Source organism: Triturus cristatus, chromosome 10 (assembly GCF_964204655.1).
Source record: "Triturus cristatus chromosome 10, aTriCri1.1, whole genome shotgun sequence".
Taxonomy (NCBI): Eukaryota; Metazoa; Chordata; class Amphibia; order Caudata; family Salamandridae; genus Triturus; species Triturus cristatus.
In genome coordinates this window covers 1,062,095,662-1,062,118,723 of record NC_140593.1, presented here as the reverse complement: position 1 = coordinate 1,062,118,723, position 23,062 = coordinate 1,062,095,662, and positions in this window count along the sequence as shown.

Genomic DNA, 23,062 nt, shown 5'->3' with positions numbered 1-23,062 from the left:
ATGCAGGGTTCCATCATACAACCATATTGCATCGCTTACAGGCACAAATACATCTCAACACATGCAAGCGGGCACGCTCTGACTTTCCTGTATTGCACCACTCATGGTACACATACATCCCAGTGTGCACACGAAAGACCCACACTCTGACTTCCCTTTATAGAACCATTCAGGGTACACATACATACTAGTGTACACATGCAGAATACACACACTGTGCGGCGCTACATCCAACTCGATGTAGGCCAAGGGAGACTTAAGCACACAGCAGCGGGCCCCACTCCATTCACATAAGTAAAAACTCAATTTATCGCTATTACTTAAAACAAGGTATGCTACACCACCACCTTTGTGCTACTTTACTCTTGGTGAAAAAAACATCCTTTCATCACACAATGGTAACACTTTGGGATTCCTTCCTGATCTAAGTAATCTGTGAGACTGGCTTAGGTCATGGCACACATTCATGATCCGTGTTTGCCCATGACAAAAACACAGCACCTGGGATCTAGATATCATGGCCGCTGGGCACTCAGGCCAGGGGTGCACATCAGTTACCATGCGAGGGACTTTTCCGTCCCTACAGCTCGTGGGCTTTAGAGATCAGAGAAGGGTAGCATTAAATGGCAATAAGTGTTTTTAAGGTTCAGGGAAGGGGAGCCTTTAGGGCTAGGTTGCGGTTTTAAGGGTTCCAGGATGGGAAGCATTAAAAGGTGCTAGTGAGTATTAGGGTACAATTAGCTCAATTAGATAATGGATGTAATAAAACTAAATGTTAAAATTCAACATTTTTGGAATTGTCACAAGTACTAATGAAGTACCAACAATATGAACTGATTTCAATATATAACTAGACATTTTAAAAGTCAGCTTTATTACATACAATTTGTCATTAAGAGTTCCTATTTTCTACTCCTACTCAGATGTCTCGGGTGCTCGAAACATGTCGTCTTCCAGTGTCTCATGCACAGCACTTTGCCCTAAACCTGCTGCTAATAACAAGGGGGCATATTCTCAAGCACGGCGTTAAAATTATCGCTGCTTTAGCCGCAGAAAACTGCCGCTAAAGTGGTGATAATGGGCTTGATAATATGCCGCAGAGAATTCCAATAGAAGCCCATGTTGACACCAGAACATGGACATCTATGGGAATTCTCAAGGGCATATTATCAAGCCCATTATCGCCACTTTAGCAGCAGTTTTCTGCCGCTAAAGCGGCAATAATGTTAACGCCGTTTCTTGATCATATGCCCCAAAGTTTGTTCCGGTGAGGAATATTTATGAAAATCCACAATCCTTGATTGAACAGCTAGGCTACGATTTTACCTCTGCGTTCAGTTGCCATTTATACGTTTTATGGAGTTGACAGCTCCCTTCTATTTGAGTCTTGCTGGCATTCAAGCTTAGCGTATTCTGCTAGTGGGCAGTGCTGACAAGCAGCACATATATCAGGGCGGTCCCAGAATGGCGCGCGCTCTCAGCAGTGGCGGCCATTACTGAGCATTCACGCGGGAGAGAGAGGCTCCCCAAACAAACAGGCTTCATATACTTCCTGTCAGATCATAAAGGTGCTCGTGTGAGTTACATAGCGGGTTATATATAGTCCAGGGCCCTCTGTTACAGAAACGTGTTCGTTTCTTACAGTTCAGCCATTTTAACTCTCCGCCTTACAGTACTTACTAAAGTAAAATAATTGCCCTAAAGGGACTAAGAGCGGAGAGCTCTCGTCGGTGGGTAATTTTTCCTTTGACTTACCATGGTGATGATAATTGTGTACTGCTTCCTGTAGTTCATGATCGAGCCGGGGATGTAAGTGGTCTGCCTTTAGAGCAGTTAAATTGTTCCCTTTTTACGTACACCATACGGTCATGTCGGTAAAGACGGATTTTATCACGTTTGACATATGTAACCGTTCCTGCTTAGCTTTTGCTTCTAAATAACACTGGGCTGGATTGTATGTTGCAACAGCATACCGTGAAAATGTTTCCTTAACTTAGGCTATGTTTACTGGGTGATTTATAGCTTGGCGGTAACGAGCCTCAATGCGCATGAGGGTGTGGCCAGCCTGAGACCGCCGGCCAAACCCTCATGCGCAGTGAAGCGAGTGCACTACCACTCCCCCGCCAGCAGTATCCGCCCTCTGGACCCTCCCTCAAAACTTGTCAGAGTCCTGGGAGCAGGCGCAGGATGATTTAAATAAAAAGATAATAAAATGGGTTTAAAACCTGTTTTATTATCGTTATATTTGACGGTGGTTGCAGGGTGGGAGGCGCTCCTCTGCCTTAATGGAGGGGCCAGGGCCGTTTCTACCATTAGGCAAGACTAGGCGGCCGCCTAGGGCGGTAAAAGGGGGAGGGTGGCAAAAAACATGAGTTTGGGAATATCTAATGCATTTATTCTTCTAGCCTGATTGACAGGGGGAGAGAGTGATGGTAGTAAAAGGGAGGGTGCGGCATTTTTCAATTCTCGCCTAGGGCGGCAAAACACCTAGAAACGGCCCTGGGAGGGGCCTCTGCTGGACGGCCCTTAGTTTAGCCACAGCAGAGAGTCTCTGCCATGGGCAAACTTCTCAGACTGCCTTACGGAGTAAGGGCCGCCGGATAATTAACTTTATGTTCACCCACCTAATTTTTGACTGCGTGTCACAGCCAGGCAAACCCAGGCTGTATGGGGTAGTAAAAAACTAAAAATGTCCCCCTCGCCATGGGAGATGGGGGCATTTTTTATTTGTTTGTGATTCCTAGTACCACTGCATCTTTAAGATACTAATTGCAAACATTTACGGCCCACAGCAAGTGCCTGCTGCGCAGTGGTATTAGAAAATGATGCATTTCGTTTTAATAAGTAATCCAATATCTCTCCGCTCTTTTGTCCCCTGGGCTTTGCAGCAATTACAGATTTCAAAGACTGCCCTAAGGAACGTAGCACATGCATTTGAATCAGAACATGGGCTACACAAACTATATGGAGTGCTGCGATGTGGGAAATGGAATTATTACTTTTAAACTAGAGAACGGGATATTAAGTGGTTAATGGTGCAGCAATTGTGGGACTTTGAATAGGGCCTTGCGGCAAGATTCATCCTCTTCAGACTCTTGGAAACATAAAACTTTCAGACAGGCTTTTCCCCTCTTACTTTCTGTTCTGTAGCCCGCCCATTGTCTTTTACCTTTGATCATGTTTCATACTTTAAACACTCGGGGAGGGGGGCATAGGCATTGGAAAGAGGGGAGGAGTGCTGTAGCACCCCCTTCCCCCCAAACAAAATCTCCTGGGGGATGCAGTGCATTTTGTGTTACTCACGGAGGCTAGGCAGCTTCTCCAAGTTGTTTACATTTTGGGACTCATTACGATGTTGGGAGGAAAGCCTCTGCCCAACAGTCAGAAGCTTTCCGACCGCGTCAGAGCCCTTCCGACTGACTCGGTCGGTTTACAGTCCGACCGCCCGATTATGATGTTTGCGCTCAGAACGTAAACCGGCCAGTCATTCCTACTCGATTTCGACCAACTCACGGAGTATTCCTTTCAGTTGGAACCGCACCGTAACCCCCTATGGATGGCGTTTCCGCCGTCTGGATTACGGTGTCGGTTTACAACATCCTTTCTGTGCCGGCCTTTCTGACATGGAAAGGCTGTCGGAAAGTGATTTTGGGGGCCCCTGGCAGGGCCCCCTAGCCACGGCGGCCTACAGTTGGTGGCCAAGGGGTTACCCATGCAATCCCCCTGTAAAACCCTGCACTGTGTGGCAGGCACCATAAGGGGACTGCGACAGGGTGCAGGGTTTTATACACACCCCATTTCCCCATAGGGGCCTGTGATACTGCCGGTTCTGGGGCGTAACTCAAGCTCCCTTAGGAAACAATTGGAATCGGACCAAACAGGTTTTCGGTCGCATCATAATCAGGCGGTCAGAACTGCCGACCGCAAGTCGGTTGGTCCTAAGTCCGAAAACGGTGTTTGCCGGAGGCTTTCCGATCGACATCGTAATGAGCCCCTTTGTGTATGCTGATGGGTGTTATTGAATTAAAAAATGGTGAACTCGTTTTTGTGTCAGGTGTGCCTTGTTATGAAAAGATATGACTTGCGGTGGTCATCCGTGAAGTGTGGTAGCAAGGAAATTGGGCCCATCATCCACTGGTTTGATTGTAAAAAAAGAAATACTCCTTGGGGCAAAGTGGGTAAGGTACACCTCTGGGCCCAGGTGTCATTGCATCTGCTGCACTGTTGACAGCAAATTGCCCGAGTTAGTGGTTGAGGGTCAGTAGAAACTCCAGATTGTGAAATGCATGAATGAAGCTGTTAACAGAGTGTAAGGTAAGCAATCGAGGGCTGAACTTGGCGAGTCACAAAATAGTTAAATCCAGTCAAGTTTTCAGGCTATCCAAAACGAATATATGAGGCCAATTTACATCTGATGAATTTCAATGAAAAAGATCAGCATATTCCTTAGTGATTCTGAAAGCAAGACTGGATTTTATTAAGTGGCTCATGAGCTCAAACCTAAAATAATATGTGGACTGTATAGCGCTGTGAGAGCTCGCGGGGTGGAATGTCTTAGGTGAATGATGTGAGGTCTCATAACATTACGTGAAGAGGGTTTGAGCCAGCATTAAACTTGGTTATTAAAGTTCCGATTCATAAAAGCGGAAAATGTACTTTCGGTGGCATAATACTCCCAAATCTTCAGCAAATATACGACTTCCTTTGAATTTATTAATACATACCAGGAGAAGTCCTTGGAAGTTTGGCTGTCTCAGATTCACAGGCGTACTCATGTGTCAACCTTTATGCGTACCAGAATGCCATGGATGTACGTTTGTGCATGCGGAATGTGACGTATTTCTGTGTTTGCAATGTTGAACGTTTTTTAACTTTATGGAGTATCTATCTTCCCCTTTAGAAAAACTCCGGGGCATATTATCAACGGCCAGCGATAATAATCGCTGGCCGCTCTTAGCGTTAAAATGTGTAACTCCGGCTATCGCAGATAATTATTGCCATGCTAGCGCTGTATTAACAACGCTCAGCGCAATGGCGATAATTATCCTAGTAATAGCGGTGTTTTCCATGGAACATCACTGGTTTTCCAGCGATGTTCCATGGAAAACGGCGATACCCTAGATGATAGGGGCCTGTGGTCTTAGCCACACAATCCACCCCCCATGTTAAATATGCCTTAGTCACAGACGTTAAATTCCTGCGTTAAGGCATACTTAACGCGATTTAAAAAATCGCTACCCTTCCTTGATAATATCGCGAAGCTGCCTTCGCAATATTTTCTCCAGTTGGTTTCACAGCCACGCCTACTTTGCATCTCATTAGCGATGCAAAGTTAGGCGTGCTGGAAACGGGGGCTAAGTCAGCAAAACACGCCCTAGCGTGTCCTTGCTGATTAGGCGATAAAGTTATCGCTGCTTTACGCCCGAAAACGGATGCTGAAGTGGCGATAAGTTTATCGCCTGGCCTTGATAATATGCCCCCACAATCGGAACATCCCACTAGTTTTGGGGATGTTAATTCCTCTTTCTCACCCAAAAGTAAATGTATTCGCTACAGATGAAGGAATAAGTCTGTGATGGCTTTCAGCATTGAAGACTGCCCACGAGTTGTTTGCAAACCCACACACCTGTGAGTTTGCAGGTGTTCGCTGCCTTTTGCAGTTCTCTTTCTTGAACGAACACATCCTACACATGCCGGATTTATATATGACACAATTTAACATGTAAGTGATCGTATTTATAGGTGTAAAGTAGGCTTCTTTTATGCCGGTGAAATTTTTGAATTTCTCAGGTGGAATAGTTGGCAACATGGACAAGCATAAAAGATGTTTTGCTGACGCCTAATTCACTTGCAAGTAGATTTTCTCACAGTTAAATTATTTCCCCTTCAGAGGACTGGCTCATACTGAAATTAATCTCGGTAGAAATTTTCTCTCGAAACCAGTCTTATTCTGGCTTTTAATGTAACATTTGGAAATGAGTTACATTCTTGCGATCAATTTTCATGTGAGCTAATTTGAGAACATTTCACATAGTTACATACATTTCCACATAGACTTAAATTATGCTTGTTGCTTACCTAAATGTCAGCTAGGGACACAGAGGTCTTTGTGGATGGGGGCCTAAGTGATTATCCCCTGTTTCAGGGCCGGCGCTAGGCATTGGCAGTGTGGGCAGCTTCCCGGGGCCACAGCTTCCCTCAGCCCACCAGCAAGGGACCCGCACCGATCACAGTGGCGTAACAAAAGTTGAGGGGGCCCCCCTGCCACGTACACAGAGGGGCCCCCACTCCGGATCTAATCCAAGCTCTTGGGCCAGTGTAGTGTGCTGTGGGGGGCCCCCCTGCAGCTCGGGCCCCCCTGCACCGCAGGGGCTGCGGGGGCCTGTGTTACGCCCCTGACCGATCATGTGTCCTGGTTCTATGCTGATCCAACTGAAAGAAAGGTGTGTCCTTGCAATTGGTGTCCATGGGAGGGCGCTCCCTCCCTAGGCCTCTCAGGGATGGTGTGGGGAAGCCTAGGGGAGGGAGATGCTTCCTCTTGTCCCAATTGCAAGGAGATCATTCAGAGACCCTGCGGGACGCCCATTGTCCGGCACTTTAAAGCCCTCACAGTGCTAACTTCCCCAAGCAAATCTCACACCTTCAGCCCGATATGAGCTGTAAAAGAGCTGCTTGTAGGAGGCTGAGAGGAAGAGCTGCGGCCCAGAAGGGGTCTGCACAAAGCAGCTTCCTGAGCTGTGACACTTAAGTAAATTAGAGGGGCCTCACACATCCCCTTTTGGCCCAGGGCCCCGCAAATCCTACAAATGGCCCTGCCCTGTTTAATGCTCTAGAATTCTTCAGAGCAGTAGCGGCTGTGACCGTTAAAAGTGGACAGGTGCAATCTTTGGCTCAACTTCCAGTGAGCAAGCCTGACTTCTTAGTGGGTTATGGCGTGGTCCCTAAGTCCCACTCTGACTCACTCACTATCACTCGGTCTCACTTGGTCTCATTCTCACTCTGATTTACTCACTTAATCTTGCCAATTCTCAGTCTATCTCAGCCTCACTCAATCTCATTCTTTCTCACTCAGACCCACTCATTATCACTCGATCAATCTCACTCTTACTCACCTATCACTCAATCTCACTCTGACTCTTCTTCTCTCACTCCTTTCCACTTAGACCTACTCAATCTGACTCACTTATTCTCTGTCTCATTCAGTCTCACTTATTCTCTGAGTCACTCAGTCTTACTCATTTCTCTGACTCACTCAGACTGTGACTCAATCAGACTCACTCACTAGCTCAGTCTCTCTCATTCTTAGCCAGCCTCACTCAGTCCCACTCATTTTCACTCATTCTTAGCCAATCAATTTTACTCTGATTCATTCAGTCTCAGTGACTCACCTGGTCACAATCATTTCTACCCAACCCCACTCATTCAAACTTACTCTAAAAAAACAGTCTCACTGATTGTCACTGTCTCACTCATTCTAACTCACTCAGACTGTGACTCACTCAGTCTTACTCGCAGTCTTACTCACTGTCATTCTCCCTTATAGTTACACTCACCGTCCTTCTCCTTCACAGTAACACTTACTCTCCTTCTCCCTCACAGTACACTAGGTGTCATTCTCCCTCACTCACTATCATTCATTCTCATTCATACTCACTCTTCCTCATTCTTCCACACTGACTTCCTCCACTGATTCTCTCACGTTTAATCATACACACATACACCATATATGCACATGCTCTTTCTCACAGATATACTCTTACCAGCAAACACACACTCTTACCTATGTCACAGCAGACAACTTTTAAAACCTTTAAACCTTTTTTTTTTTTACTTACCTGCCCCGAGGTCCCGTTTGGACTTTTGCTTCTTTTAGCTTCCGGCAATGGGGCATGAAATTAAAACCTCAAACCTGTGCAGTTGCAAGAACCAGGTTTCATTTTTGCTTTTTCACCCCACCCTTTCGCAACTCTGTGGCACGTTGGGAAAGAGTCGGGTGAAAGGCTGATTGGTGAGCAGCACCAGACGCTGCAAGGCTTAAGCCTGCGGCGCCCATGTCTACCTGTAGCTGTGACGCTTAGCACATCACAAATGGGGCTGGCACAGAGGCCAGGGATGCGGTTTCTACAACCCTGGTAATATATCTCTGAAGGATGGCGCAGCAGCCTTTGTGCACCTGTGCCTGCCAACAGACAGAGACTGCTTGTTCAAGTTCAAGTAAACTTTATTCGGTTATTATAACAGAATAACCATAAAAGTACAAAAAATAAAATTACAAATATGAAGTTACTGTCATTGACACCACACAGAGAAAAATCCACATAAGTTCAGATCACAATTGATTTTCGTAGTTTAAAAACATTTTTAAGAAATGAGGAAATAAATACAACTGTTAAAATACTATCCAATTTCTGTACAGCTAAAAAGGCAGGGCGACAGCGATTAATTTCCATGATCTTTAGCAAAGGAACAACATACATTCATCTGGGTCTTATATAAAACTTACAGAAGAAAAGTATATGCATATCAGATTGGACTGATAAATCATCACAGGGACATTTGATCAAAATTTTTGACCAGTCATTCATAACTGGAAAGTTGAGTGATCTAAATAATAAATTAAATCTGAACCGTATTAACAAAAACCTTTCATAGTCACTCATCAATAACTTAAGATACGGCTGTAAATACTTGCAAAGAACGATTTGCTCGTGAGCTGCCACCATGGTTTTCTTGATCTCATTTCTAGTTCTAGTCTCATGCAAGTAGGTCATACATCTTTCTTTTAGACATTTCTTAGATATATTGCATAGAGTAGATGGTTCTGCATAGTAATTCCCCATGCCTAATAGCGTGAAAAAATGCTTACTGTAATTCAGCCATCTAATTTTTCCACACTTCTCTAAACCCATCGCATTTTCCATAATCATTCGGTTTAGACCAGACTCATCCGCAGTCCATATTCTATGCCATAGTAGAACTGGTGCAGTTTTTATTGTATCTTCCAAGTATGGCTCCCCAAGTTCTACATGGCAAACATATGTCGAGACACTCTGTGGGACCGCTAAGAGATATTTCATAAAATTATTTTCGACCACTTGTAGAGTACTGACATTTGCATGCCCCCACAGGCCTGCCCCATAAGTAACAATAGCTACGCAAGTCGCTTTATATACAGTCAACATATCTTTAATTGGCTTCCTCCCTATTTTACGACTAAAAATTTTCAATGCCATAATAGATTTACAGTACAACAATTTCCTAGTCTTAATTGTATTGTTCCATAGGCCTGTACTATCAATTAAAACCCCTAAATAGGGAAATGTTAAAATATCCTCTACTGGGGTAGATCAAATATGAATTACTTTTTTCTTTCTCTGTGCACCCGACCCACAGTGCATGGTAAATGTCTTAGAGCAATTTATACTTAAATCAAGCTGATTCATAAAATCAGAAAAGGAGGTAACTAGTCTTTGCATGGCCTGCGGTGTTCTAGCCATCAGGACCGCGTCGTCTGCGTATAGCAGAATTGGGATTGATCTTTTTCCCACCATCGGCACGTCCCTACACTCAGCTATCAATGTTTTTTTCTACATTGTTAATATAGAGTGTAAAAAGGAACGGTGCCAGGACACAGCCCTGACGTACACCCCTTTTAATTGCAAAGGATCTAGTACATTCACCATTTTTTCCATATCTGACTCTGGCCGAAGCTCCTGCATAGAGATCTCTAAGAATATTAATAACTAATTGGTCTACTCCCATGTTACTCATAACTAGCCAGAGTTTACTATGTGTTACAGAGTCGAATGCAGAGGTAAGATCAACAAAAGTTAAAAACATTCGTCCCTCTTTGGCTTTAGTATATTTTTCAGTTAAAATATGCAAGTTCAAACACTGTTCGATTTTTCCAAGCCCTTTCCTAAAACTATACTGTAGGTCACTTAAAATTTTAGCTTCATCTGCCCATACATGTAATCTATTTAAAATTACTCTTCCTAGGATTTTAATCGTAGAATCCAGGAGTGATATTGGGCGATAACACTGACAGTTTTCTCGGTCGCCCTTTTTAAAAATAGGGACTATCAGGGATTCACACCACGATGGGAGGAGACCTTTATCTAAAGTAGCATTAAAAAGACGTGTAAGAATTGGGGCCCATAATTCCCTGTTGTTTTTAAATAAATCAACAGGGACCCCGTCAGGGCCGGGTGCTTTCCCCGCCAGGCAGGCATCAATACAGTTTTGCACTTTTGTTACTGTTATTTCGGGTACAAGTGTGCTACTGGTGTGAGTACATGCTCCCATTTGAGTATTCCCATTAGCACATTCCCTCTTATCTTGTGCATTGGAATACAACTTTGCAAAGTGTTCAGCCCACTCACTCTCTGTAATTGCCACATCTAGTGGGTCTATATTACTATAATTTAAAAAAGGGGCATTAACAACTTTCCAGAATAAAGCAGAGTCTTTACTTAACGAAGCGTCACATAAAGCATCCCATGCTTCAATCTTTAGAGCATTTTTCCTGTTTTTAAGGGTTTGCTTATAGACATTCCTACAGTTTCTAATTAGGCCAATGTCTTTCTCCGTAGCATGTAGGGCTTGCTTTAGACTTGAGTATGCCTTTGTGCACTCAGAATCAAACCACCCCTTCTGCTTTGTATTCCCACCTCTAGTACCGACCCATAATAACTTTCTTGTTTGAGCAATAATCATCAAAAAATTGTTAATGATATCAGAGTCATTGGCATTCTCATCTGTACATACATAAAATTGGGGCAACATACTTTTTATTAATTTCTCCTGAAAGTCAACTGGGGAAATTTTTGTCCACTTTAAAGCATATCCATTTTTATGGGCCATAGTAATATTGTCTATTATAACTTTAGATTTGGCCCTACCACGATATTTTTTAGATCTCAAACTTAATTTAAAACTTAGAGGGAAGTGGTCGCTAAGCGGGCAATCCAGAATACTATAATCCTGTATCATATCCCTGTGACTAGAAGTCATTATGGCATAATCGATGGTTGTGTTTGCCCCTCTGCCATTAAACGTTGGTAAAAAGGGGACTTCTGGACTAGTCAACCTGTTTACAAAGTCCATGTCATTCTCAAATATAAGTTCATTTAAATAATCCCCCTGTCTGGAATGTTCAAAATGACTAAGGCCAATGTCTCTATCTAATTTTACCCCACATATCCCACTCTCTGCGTTTCTGCATATTGGGCAGTTAAAATCTCCAACCCAAATAATACAAGTATTCTTGGACCTCCTCCCTATAGCGGAAGTGATGTTACTTCCTAATAATCTAAAGACATCATCTGAGTCTTCTCCTTGGATATTATTATAAAAATTAACCAACACTAAAAAAAAACCTTTATTAATTGTGATCCTTATAATGTGATAATATATATTATTAAAAGCTAACTCAATTTTGATACTTGCTAACAGATTTGAAACGTAGGTACACAAACCTCCTTTGGCCCTACCATAAGGTGAGCTTACTGCTGGGGAGAAATAGGTTTTAAATCCATTAATATGTACAGGTTCAATTGTCCAGGTTTCCTGGAGGCTTATCACATCATTTAGGCCATAAACCACCCCGTTTAAAAAATCTTCAGGGGCAGATTTACAATTCCTGGCGCATCCTTGCAAATCAGCAGGGATGCACCAGGAAACTTGCGACACGCATCACAATCCTTGCGCCACCACGGATGGCGCAAGGAAATGCAGATGCGTGTCGCATCTGTCGTCGTAACATTGGCGCAGTGCTGGAGTTGTGTCGCTGGCGCGACGCAACTCCAGCACTGTGCCAACCCGGCCTATCTTGCACATGGTGCGTCACACCTTACGCCTGCTTCAAGTAGGCGCAAGGTTTTGGCGCAGCGGGGTCGGAAAAGTGACTGAGTGAAATCAGCACCAGAACGCCCCCCCCCCCTGTGCCCCACCTGCGCCGGAACGCCCACATGAAACCTGACGCAGGTTTCATGTGGTGCAGGGCTTTACAACGTGACGCATCTCCCTAGATGCGTCACGTTGTAAATCCCCCGCAGCATGGCTGTGGGGGGTCCAACCTAGTTTTCAGGGCTGGGGGGTTTGGGGCTAGTTAGCAGGTCTGGTGGTTGGAGGTAGTTTTCAGGGCTGGGGGGTCAGGGTAGTTTTCAGGGCTGGGGTGTAAGGGGTAGGTTTCAGGGCTGGGGGAAGGTAGGAGTAGGTTTTTTAATTAGGGGTTAGGGTATTAGGCCTAAGGGCAGTAGAAGGGGTTTGGGGTAGATGTCGGGACAGCACAAGGGGGTGGGAGGGGGGCGAGGTAGTGTTTAAGGGTTAAGCAGCATGGGGGTTGGGAGGGGTCAGGTATTTGGACCTCAGGACGGGGGGCAGTTTGTAGCTTAGGGAAGGGGCAGGGTGTCCCGACCTTAGCCATGCATACCCCTTTACCATTCATCAGGGGCGGCTGGTGACATTTGAAAGTGGCGGGGCGTAAAATAATTTGGTACTGCACTGTGGCGAGAGCGCGAAGCGTGCAAGTCCGAACAACCTACGGAGGGTTCGGGGGTTCTCCCCGCGAGAAAAGTTTGAAAAAAGAGTGGACAAATGGTTCATTTTCAAGCAAATTTGAGGTCACAGAAACCCCTCTCGACTAATTTGCAAATGTCCACTTTCACCTCACCAATGTTAATACCAATGAGTGGCTGAACAAAGTGCTGCGCCTGACCTGCACAACGACGCCGTCAGAGCAGGCATCCTGTCTTCCGTGGTTTTACTGCCCCCATAAGAACAACATTTCAAGTGCGCCTGCTCAGTGACAAAGGCCTGCCAGAAGTGCTCCATCTTCTATAGATGGGTGTCTCATAAAGTTATCAGAAAAAATCCACCTTGTGACTAACATAACTGTTGGTATTGTTACTAATTGCAACTGAACCGCACTGTGCAGTGTTTCACATACTGTGTTTTCAATAAACATTATTCTCCAGAAGACACATACAAGTTATTAAAGCTAATAGCACCTGAAATAAACATGCAGTATAACAAATACAAAAAGCAGTCTTTGTGAACTTTGTCACCAGAAACCCTACTGTGACGGAGCATACATATCACTGAAAAAATATAACTTCTCTCTCTCCACACTCTCTCTCTCACACACACACGCAAACACACACACCACACTCACAAACACACACAGACACACACAAAACATAATACAATAATTGGTGCTACTGAGGGCAGGGATATAAGTGTACATAAATCGGGGGGAAGGCACCCCTTGTTCACAATTAACTAAGTCGGTATGAAAGGAGGCCACTTACGCACTACGCAGCCCAGCTGGCAGTGCTATCTTTTTTTCATATGTTGTTTAAACAAAACAAGGAACAGAAAAATAATAACTATTAAACGCATATGGGGAAATTAATAAAGCATAAGTTCTGCCTGCATGACGCACAAAGATGTGGAAAAGATGACCAAGGAGGGGGGGTTGCATTAACCAGGTTTTTAGATGGCACCACTGACTAAATTGTTAACTGAATTGCAAAGCGTCAGTTTGCTCATTCACATATAGCACACATACCATGATGTTACCGAGCACAACTTTCAAACAAAGTATTAATTTACGCTTCACTTTAAAGAGCACAACAAATTTAGGGGCATATTTATAATAACTGACGCATCCCTGCATATCAGCAGGGATGCGCCAGTTATTTTGCACCCCAGCTCCGCCATCATGGATGCGCCGCATTTATAATGCGGCGCACCATGGGGCAAAAACGGCACAGATGCGTCACGCATCTGTGCCGAAAAGTGGCGCATTTGTGGAGTTGCGTTGCAAGCGCGACGCAGCTCCAGCAAGGCTCGAGGGTGCCCTATCTGCACAATGCTGCGTCAATCCTTACGCCTGCTTCAAGCAGGCGCAGGGTTTTGACGCAGCATGGGCTCAAAAGTGACTGAGTGAAATCTTGTAGATTTCACTCAGCCACTTTTAGGAGGCGTTCCTGCGCCGGAACGCCCCCACCTGCCCTGGAACGCCTACATGTGTCGCAGGGCTTTACAACGTGACGCATCTCCCAGATGCGTCGCTTTACGGCGATAATGGGCTTGATAATATGCTCTATGGAATTCCAATTGAAACCCATGTTAGATGTCCTTCACATCTAACATGGGCTTCAATTGGAATTCCATAGAGCATATTATCAAGCCCATTATCGCCGCTTTAGCGGCAGTTTTCTGCCGCTAAAGTGGTGATCATTTTATTGCATGGCTTGATAATATGCCCCTAAGTGACTCCACGTGCGCAACATACCAATTTTTATTTCCATAGTTTAACTCACCATGTAAAAGTTAATTGATTTAGAGCTACTTTTATAATCAAATGAATATTCCGTACCATAAAATGCCACCTATGGTTTTGACTAGTGAAACGTGATTCAGGCCCTTTTTTTTGTAAAGTGTGAGGAAAGTATATAAATGGAACACCACACAAAGCAGAAGTGAACATCACTGTGCCTGTGGCAATGATGGTTGTCAAAGCTGTACTGTCTTGCCAAAACGGATCATGGCAACCGAGAAAGGTGCATGAATTGTCCTTTGTACCATTAAATAATTTACTTTTTTATTGTAACACTCTCAGTGTCTAATTACGAGTTTGACAGTCCATCGGACTGCCGAACCCGTGGTGGAGGTGCGGTGGCGTTTGGGGACCGCCACACCAGTAGACCGACTGCTATATTACAAATACGGCAGTTGGCCCTCCAGGGTACCACCGCAACTGCCAGGGAACCGTGTTTCCTGGTGGTAGTGCAGTGGCCAGAGGCGTGCAATATGTTGGTGGTGCTGCTGCTGCACTGCCAAGCATATTACGAGTTTTCCTCACTGCCAGGATTTCATGGCAGTGTTCACGCCCTACACACTACCCCTACACCCTACAGGGCCCCTTGTTGCCTCTGGGCCCTTGGGTGCATGCAGGGGGGTACATGTTGTGCCCCCCTCTGTGCATGCACCCCCTTTCCTGCAGTCCATGCCGTGCAAGAAAAGGCCTTTGGCATTACCACTACGAAGGCACTGATTTGGGAAAGCCAAAGGACCATCCGCCAGACAATGAGAAAAATTGTAATCTGGCTGGGGGTCAAGTTTGGCGGTGCTGGAGCAGAGCAGTGGCATGCTGCATCCAAATGAATCACCATTTGTGTGGTATCAACGTGTGTCATAAATGTAAGATCAAAATATCTGATTAAAGACCTGATGGGTGCCATATATGTATTAAACAGCACTGGGCTAAGTGAATAGTCCTGTGACAAACACTGATTTACTGGTCAGAATGTGAAAGGAAGAGCAGACGGTTTCGCTCCTTGGCACTTGAGATGGACAAATGACCTAAGCCATTCCCTGGTTGTGGTCCTGTGAGTGCAGCGTGTATTACTTTTTACGAACTCTAGGAAAAAGAACTGTAGGCATTGTAGAAGCACCATAAACTCTGCTCTTCACTGTAAGCTGTTGAACTCTGCTTCCATATTCATAAGGCTTCTACCTTTTCAAATCTGACTGCATTGCCCTTTAGTGTCCCACTAACTTTATAACTCTGCCACAAAATGTACATTTGTCTAGTGATGTTGGAAGGATTTGCTACTGAAGTGGGTTAAGTATTACAGCCTCCATGATACACCGATTCTTGTCTCTTGTATTATGACACCATCATTGGCTTCGAGGATTGGCTACCTCAGGAAGTGATTGACACGACCATCCTCCAGTGACAGGGACGCAGGACATGCACCACTACCACCTGGCTTGTCTCTGGCAATCTTCTACATCATACTCAGCATCTGCCGTGCTTTGGAAGGTCCAGAAATGCACTTTAGTATTTGCTTGGATTCTTAGGAACCCGGGGAACAGGCATGTTGGGATCGTCATCTTCTCCATGAAAGGACGAAAAATGTAAAACAAAGAACAAAAATGCCTTCACACACCACTGACACATTCAGATAAAAGAGAGTCAAACACATTGCTAACAATTGTAACTCCATTAGAGCTGATGACGAGCGACGCCCCTCTTGCCACCACCAGCAAATAAAACGATAATTAAACGGGGTTTAAACCTGTTTTATTATCGTTTTCTTTTAATCCCATGGACCCGCCCCCAGGACAAGACTTGGAGGCGGGTCCAGGGGATGATACTGCAGCTGGGGGAGTGGTGGGCACTCCCTTCACATCTACACAATTTAGGCCCCCACACCCACACTTCACCATACGGCAGTTGGATTGAAGATCTCCGACAAAGTGCCCCTTTTTAAGGGAGCCCGTTAGGCATTGCACCGCCGGCCCGACGAGGAGCAGCCCATATGATGAAGCATGACACCTGAAAGGATGTGTGAGGGCATTATTATCCAACAAATGGATTACCAACTTTAAACGCACAGTGTATTTAGTTGGATCCAGCCTTCCCTTTGACTCTTCCTTCTCTTATATCGAGAAACAGCAGGAATACCCCTTTTTGGTAATCTCCACTCCCTTCACTGCCCAAGAGGGTTTGGCCGGCTGTCTCAGGCCGGCCGAACCATCATGCGCAGTGAAGCTCTCTCCAGCCCCGGCTGCGTTGCTGGGGCTGGAGAGAGCACACATATGCTCTAAGTCTGCCTTGGAGTGCAAGTTGCCAGCGCTCAGGCCAATCCTGACGCTGCTTTTATGCAGCATCAGGATTTGCCGTTGCAGTCTGGGAGCTGTGCCCAGATGCAGGAAGAGCGCGATGTGGCTGGAGACTGCAGCGGCGTCAAGGTACATTTTTTTCGTCCCCCCGAATACCACCCCCTCCCCACCTCCCTCCTCCCGCCCAGCCCGCCCCGCCACTTTGACAGGGGACAGGCCACTACTGCAATCAATCAGTATTTTTTAGGCGAGACTACTCACCCGCTATGACCTCAAGGCGCTGACCAGACCAGCACCAGACCTACAGTCCTTAAATATTCCTGCAACATGGCTCCACGCATGCCCCAATAAGACTTTTAAGAACTCAACGTGTTATCACAATTAAAATATAACAAAATACTATTTTATGTCATGGATTTTCTAATAATGACAAACATAACACAAAACAGAGAAACAGCTAAATTCAGATTCTAAAATTAAGAGATGATGTAAATAATCAATGTGAGAACTCGAAGCAAAGGAGCACAACAGGGGCCGCAGAAATTTAAGTCTAGGCAAAAGAACATAAAATGCTCTAATGATTGCTTAGAAAGATGATCACAAGGACAAGGCGGTAAAGATTTAAAACCAGGTGCCCTGCTGGGGATAAGCAACCAAAAAGTGCAGTGTGCCTAGTCTAAAACGTGTGAGATAAAACCTGTGCTGGGGTTAGACATCCATAAGAGATAAGAATCAGGTCCCTAAAGTTGCTAGATCCAAATAGCGTCTAACTGAGGACGAATTTTGACTTTTAATGACTCCTGTTTGAATTCGTAATTACAATTTTACAGTATTTTTTGGATGAGCATTAATTTCTTTCGAACCCACACAGTCATATGACAGAGGGTCTGCTAAGCTAATCAACCTCCCACAGTTAGCAATAACTCAGAAAGAATGACCAACTCAAGACTCTCCGTGACCATCACGTACAATGCCAAAAGTCTCAAACATCTTGGTATGTATTGACCAAGATGTTCATCAACACATACCAATCAGACCAAACAAATACTCATTCACCACACTCTGCTCATCACCAGACAACCAAAGACCATTACCAACTTTCACACACTCAGCCATCCCACCAATCACCATCCAAATGTACTCAACCTTAAAAATGGCATCTTGAACTTCTGTAGCAGGTGCATCCATGTCAAAGAAAACTTCACTTCATGTTGAGACTGAAAGTGTTGATTGGCAAAACAAAATATGAATAATCTTTCAATCACAGAATCATACAATGAGATGAGCCCTGAAAATGATTGCTGAAGACAATCTGGCCAAGAATGGGCAAACCTCAAATCTATACACAAAAACACCAGAGTGCAGTTTTGGACTCATGAGACTTGTCTTCAAGAGTTACAAAATGATAGCCAGTTTTCACCCTGGCAAGATCAAATGGCATCTTCATGCCTTACTTGCTTAAACATAGAGCACCTCATTGTCAGAGAAGGGCACATCCTGTAGGCAATGATAACATACGTAAAATAATAGCTGAAACAGGTTACAGTGATGCTAAAACAGACACACACATCCACAAATTCCACACCTCCTTCTTATGCTATGTATACTTTAATATCTGCTGATAATATTTAATTTTCTAAACAGTCGCAGACCTCTGTGTAGGGTTAACAACTTGTTTCGGGGATATTATTGTTGTAGGTCATTTCAACTATGCGATGACAAACTCTGAAAAAAGCCAGCTCAGGCTATACCTCTTATTCTGCTGTTCATAAACATTATCGTAGTAGTGAAATGGTTCTGGCACCACAGAAATCACCTCTAATATTAATGCTCCAAAGCAATGTGAGACCACAATGCCTGTTGTGTGACTACTAAGGAGAAGTTGTTGTATGATAGATCCAAGAGATGGATGTTTGAATGCTGTTTGAGGAGTTTGTGGAGGGGCAGGTCCTTGTGCCAGCACCCCCTGTGACAGTTCTCCTGTCCAGCTTGCCCAGAGCCCACTACCTTCTGCTGCCTGTCTACCTGCTGCCCTTTGTTTGTGCCTCCTCTGGTTGTGTTTTGCTCTGTTTTTCCTTTCCTGCTTGTTTTTCTGCCCTCTGTTTTGCCTTTTCTGCACGTTTTTCTGCCCATTGATATGCTTTTTCAGCTAATCTGCTCTCTTCTTTGTCTTTCCTGCTCATTTTCCTGCCCTCCGTTTTACCTTTTCTGCTTATTTTTCTGCCCTCTGTTTTGCCCTCTTCTGCTCTGTTTTGCCTTTCCTGTTCGTTTTTCTGCCCTACGTTTTGCCTGTTCTGCTCAATTTTTCTGCCCTCTGATTTGCCCACCGCAGCTCTGTTTTGCCTTTTCTGCTCATTTTCTTATCCTCTGTTTTTGCCTTTTCTGGACTTTTTTTCTGCCCTCTGTTTTGCCCTCTTCTGCTCTGTTTTGCCTTGTCTGCTTGTTTTACCACCACAATTATTAGCACAGGATTTGCATTTCAAAAGTAATGCAAACCCATCACAAAATATTAGTAAATCTGAGTCATGGCATCTGGAAAGCATGAGAAGAAGAGCTCCCCATTTGATAATAATAATACTCAGATTTGAATAGTGCAGCTAATCGCCTGTGAGGGTCGCAAGGCGCTGTTCCTAGACACAGGGAGATTAAGGGGCATATCAGCAAGGCGAGGCGATAGAATTATCGCCGCTTTTGCGGCCGTTTTCGGCCGAAAAGCGGCGATAATTTTATCGCCTAATTAGCAAGGCCACGGTAACACGTGAAAACTTGGTTAGGGTAGAAATTCCTAACGCCCAGCTTTACATCTCTAATGAGATGCAAAGTGGGAGTTCCTGACCTGACATGACAGGAGAAATGGCACTAAGCGGCATTTCTCCTATCATCAAGCCCCACGCTATGAAGCATAGCGGCAAGAAAAGTAGCGATAACCCCTGTGATCGCTACTTTCCTTACGCCTGCTTCAGGACTGACTTAGCCATGATATCCTATGGAAGGTGGATATCATGGCTAAGTTTGTGAGTCCCTATCATCAAGCTAACGCCACATTGAGTGAGATTATCGCTGGGTTTCCAGCGATAATCTCACGTTAGGCAGTCAGCCTGAGGATTTTTATCGCTTTTGAGATAAGCGTTGCTAATAGCACGCTATCTCAGCGATAAAAATCCACGCTAGCCGGCGATAATTATCCTAGCGCTAAGTGCGCTTAGCAATAATTATGGCCAGTTGTTGCTGATATGCCCCTTAGTCATTTGCCCAGAACCACAGGATGTTGAACTGACGCCGAGACTTGAACCTGGATCCCCAGCTCCAAAGCACAGCAGTTCTGACCATCACGCCACATCCTCAACCTCCTTCTTGAATGTCCTATTAACCACCAGTTAAGGTCTGTGCTCTTCACAAGCCATCGACCACCTGTCTGGGTGTCCTCAGAAATGCCGACATGGTCTGAGGAGTGAAGCAAGATATGGCTTCCCATGCACTGAGCCCGGGGACCAAAGATGAGCTGCCTCACCACCCGCAGAGCTTGGACGCCAGGAATACTCTGTCTGCTCATAATTGGATGTCGGTGCCTGAGGTAAGTTACTGACAGATGTTAACAACAGTATGCTTTATAAGTACCAAGATGCTGTAACTGGATGCTTTAAACTAACCCTTAAGGCATCATTTAAAATACTGTGCTAAATCAGGCAGGAAACTCCAAAGCACCACTGACCATTGGACCATTTGGGCAATGAGTGTTGTTGTACCTTGCACAGCATTCAGCACAGACAATGGGTACAGAAGAACATTATTTTTGCACCCATGATTTGGGAGAATAGCAAGTGTACTGCTGTTTTTTAGCATCAGATTATATCTGGCGATAAAACCAAGTGCTACAACGGAGTGGGAGCGCACAATTAGTGCTCAGATCATTATTGGTGTAAGTGTTAAGATTGGGTGTAAAAACGACTTCTTGAGATATGAATACAGTTTGGACTTTACCTGAGCAGGACGTGACATCCACACTGGTAAGAAAATGATACCCTAATGGGGATGTGGTTTTCTGAATGTGATATGACCGCCGTCCTAATTATTAATTTATTCAACATTTGTTAAGCGCAATGTATCACCCCTAAGGGTATCCAGGCGCTGGGAGGCCGTCAGGGATATTAAGTGAGCTATTGCCCAGAGTCACATGATGCTGAGCTGATCTGCCGCCAGGGATCAAACCGTGAGCCCCGCGCTCTGGAGTCAGCCGCTCAAGCCGTTCTGCCACATATGGACATGTTTATGTGGTGTTTTTAAAAAAACATTTGAGAATGGCAATATGATTGATTGTTATAGTATACTATGGACAGAGTGATTCAGAAGCCATTGTGGACATGCTAGCACATAGCACCAGACGCCAAATAAATAAATAATGCAATGCACTTTTAAAAGGAGCGTATTAAATAGAAGCAGAGTATACTCTCTAAAAAAAACTAAGGGTGATATTTAAAGGGCAATGAGGTCTGTCAGTCTGCTAGTCTGTTGGAGAACTCTGCCTCACCCTCCCAGTGGAGGACCATCAGCCATTGTTGCGTCAGATAATTTTGCCAAAAGCGAGTGCTTCTGCTGATGTAACAACCAGAGTTTCATTCGGGTGCCTTGTATTGGGCTGGTCGCCATTTAGATTAGTTTGCCGGAACAAAACCCCAAAGCATAAGTTATTTTCTGCAGGACAAAAATAATGTCACATATGGTGGACAGTGATGATCTTCCGTGCTCTTGCATGGCTGACCAAGGGAGGGAAAATCTGTGCCAGGCATCCCATTATAGATAGAGCAGCCTTTCTGATGCAGCAAAGGCTGTTGTACCTAGTTGGGCTAAAACCAAGACAATGTCAGCCAGTTGTAGCTGTAAACTGGCAAGAGTGGAGGATATCTCATGCTTTTTTGTGCTCTGCAGACAGTTTCATACCTCATCTTTTGGGAATTGGGGCCCAAATATAAAAGGGATTTAACAGTCGCTAAAATTACACGGTTTGTAATGACTAAAATCACATTTTCTTATGTTCAACCCATTTTGTAGCTCAGGAAAGTTTTTCAGAATGCAGAATGGGTGTTGAATGATTACAGATTCACCAGTTGGGAAGGTTGTGTTTTGGGCATAAATTCAAATTTTGAATTGATAACATATGTATCAATGATTTGTGACCGTAATTCTGGTTGCAAACCATTGATCAGTCACTGACTCCCATGTTGGGATTGTAAATGGTTTGTGAAGGAGTCCCAATCAGTCCCCTTCCACTCAGAAAATCATGGTGGCAACTTCGGGGAAGTAGGCTGCAGTCCAGGGGACCACTGCCAACTATCACTGATGTTTTTCAAAATAGAAAACCTGTTTCCGGTGATCGGGCCGGATTCTTGCCTACCTGATTATCTCCAAGAATCCTCTCAGGTCGCCAGGATCTTTTTATCTGCCAAATAGCGTGGAGGGGATGAACACAATTATCAAAATATATCTGCCACTATTAGATTTCATTTGGAAAGGACCACTAACTCCGAATCTAAAATTTGAAAGATTTTATTACAACCAAAAACAACTGGACATACAAACACATTAATACAAGGTGCAAAAGGTAAATGGGCACTAATACAAATGCAAGTCTACATAGGATTCTCATCCGACTCAGAACGAAAAGAATTACAGATTCCAAAATCATCAAAAAGGCTATGGTTAATCCGATGTCTTAATTAGGAATCATTAGTCAAAGTAGAAAACATTAATCTATTCCTACTCTACCTCTAAGGTGACATCCTTACTTAGCATCCCTATCCCAGGCAAGAGAATCAAGAAAAAGGTGTCAGAAGTGAAGACTTCCTAAAAAGTACATTCACTTAGTTAGAGCTCGATCTAAGATGCTCCTTCTAGCTTTCCATCTAAACCTCATGTGCTCCACCCACGGGGCACTGTCCCTAATACAAAACCCCAAATTCGTAGAACACGCCCTTCGACACACCTCTTCGGCCAGGTCTTCTCTCGGTACTTTTCCATCAGAAATTGTTTGTCGTCCAACGTCCATTAGCTTGACCTTGGGTCCCAGGCACCTTCCTCGCTAGGAGTAACTTCTTCACATTCCAATACACTCCCCTGTTGGCTTCTCACAGTAGCCTAGCTCCTAAAACAAAGGCTTATTCTCACTAACGAGCTAAATGTCCTTGCACCTGCAACAGAAACATGGGAACACGAGAAACCATTTCACATCTTTAAGATTTTACATTTCTCCGCAGCCCAAAGCCTGTACCAAGGGAATCATTTTCGGCGTACAACATTAGCTAACATAAGAAAATGAACAGGCCTTCTCTTCTAACGTATATGCGATCAGGCCTCTACAAAATCAAACACTCTATTAAATCACACTCTAAACATTGGTTCATTATTTTCATATAAATGAGCAAGCAACTTG